Raw genomic sequence first — 2,531 nt, forward strand, 5'->3', positions numbered from 1 at the left:
TGACCCCGCCCACCTGAGGAGAAACCAGACACCCCCTTTCCCTTTCTACACTCTCTAGTTTGATATATATATATATATATATATATATATATATATATATATATATATATATATATATATATATATATATATATTTATAGTTTTATATATATATATATATATATATATATATATATATATATACACTTTATATATATACACTCCTTAGTTGTATATATATATATATATATATATATATATATATATATATATATATATATATATATACAGAGATGGGAAGTAACTACATTTACTCAAGTACTGTACTGAAGTACAAGTTTTAGATTGTACTTTACTTTAGTATATCCATGTTCTGCCACTGTGTACTTCTACTCCACTTCAGTTCAGAGGTACATGGTGGACTTCTACTCACTAGAGTTCAGAGGTACATGGTTTACTTCTACTGCACTACAGTTCAGAGGTATATGGTGTACTTTTACTCTCTACAGTTCAGAGGTACATGGTGTACTTCTACTCCACTACAGTTCAGTGGTACATGGTGTACTTTTACTCTCTACAGTTCAGAGGTACATGGTGTACTTCTACTCCACTACAGTTCAGTGGTACATGGTGTACTTCCACTCACTACAGTTCAGAGGTACATGGTGTACTTCTACTCTCTACAGTTCAGAGTTATATGGTGTACTTCTACTCCTCTACAGTTCAGAGGTATATGGTGTACTTCTACTCACTACAATTTAGAGGTACATGGTGTACTTCTACTACAGTTCAGAGGTACATGGTGTACTTCTACTCCACTACAGTTCAGAGGTACATGGTGTACTTCTACTCCTCTACAGTTCAGAGGTACATGGTGTACTTCTACTCCTCTACAGTTCAGAGGTACATGGTGTACTTCTACTCACTACAGTTCAGAGGTACATGGAGTACTTCTACTCTCTACAGTTCAGAGGTAAATGGAGTACTTCTACTCCACTACAGTTCAGAGGTACATGGTGTACTTCTACTCACTACAGTTCAGAGGTACATGGAGTACTTCTACTCCTCTACAGTTCAGAGGTACATGGTGTACTTCTTCTCACTACAGTTCAGAGGTACATGGTGTACTTCTACTGCACTACAGTTCAGAGGTACATGGTGTACTTCTACTCCTCTACAGTTCAGAGGTACATGGTGTACTTCTACTCCTCTACAGTTCAGTGGTACATGGCGTACTTCTACTCCTCTACAGTTCAGAGGTAAATGGAGTACTTCTACTCCACTACAGTTCAGTGGTACATGGAGTACTTCTACTCTCTACAGTTCAGAGGTAAATGGAGTACTTCTACTCCACTACAGTTCAGAGGTACATGGTGTACTTCTACTCACTACAGTTCAGAGGTACATGGTGTACTTCTTCTCACTACAGTTCAGAGGTACATGGTGTACTTCTACTGCACTACAGTTCAGAGGTACATGGTGTACTTCTACTCCTCTACAGTTCAGAGGTACATGGTGTACTTCTACTCCTCTACAGTTCAGAGGTACATGGTGTACTTCTACTCACTACAGTTCAGAGGTACATGGAGTACTTCTACTCTCTACAGTTCAGAGGTAAATGGAGTACTTCTACTCCACTACAGTTCAGAGGTACATGGTGTACTTCTACTCACTACAGTTCAGAGGTACATGGAGTACTTCTACTCCTCTACAGTTCAGAGGTACATGGTGTACTTCTTCTCACTACAGTTCAGAGGCACATGGTGTACTTCTACTGCACTACAGTTCAGAGGTACATGGTGTACTTCTACTCCTCTACAGTTCAGAGGTACATGGTGTACTTCTACTCACTACAGTTCAGAGGTACATGGAGTACTTCTACTCACTACAGTTCAGAGGTACATGGCGTACTTCTACTCCTCTACAGTTCAGAGGTACATGGTGTACTTCTACTCACTACAGTTCAGAGGTACATGGTGTACTTCTACTCACTACAGTTCAGAGGTACATGGAGTACTTCTACTCACTACAGTTCAGAGGTACATGGTGTACTTCTACTCACTACAGTTCAGAGGTACATGGTGTACTTCTACTCACTACATGTATTTAATACCTTTAGTTACTTCTCAGATGTGGATGAATGATGTGAAATCTAATCAAGTGTTGAATCAGACTTTAGTTCCACCTGGAGTAAATCCACCAGCTACCCTGCAGAATACAAAGTCATTCAGACTAGCTGCACCTATTGTGTGTGTGTGTGTGTGTGTGTGTGTGTGTGTGTGTGTGTGTGTGTGTGTGTGTGTGTGTGTGTGTGTGTGTGTGTGTGTGTGTGTGTGTGTGTGTGTGTGTGTGTGTGTGTGTGTGTGTGTGTGTGTGTGTGTGTGTGTGTGTGTGTTGGAGACATGGAGACACTGACACATGGAGACACTGAGACACGGAGACACTGAGACACGGAGACACTGACACATGGAGACACTGACACATGGAGACACTGACACATGCAGACACTGAGACATGGAGACACTGAGACATTGAGACACTGAGACATGGAG

Source organism: Notothenia rossii (assembly GCF_949606895.1).
Source record: "Notothenia rossii genome assembly, contig: scaffold_78, whole genome shotgun sequence".
In the NCBI taxonomy this organism is placed as follows: Eukaryota; Metazoa; Chordata; class Actinopteri; order Perciformes; family Nototheniidae; genus Notothenia; species Notothenia rossii.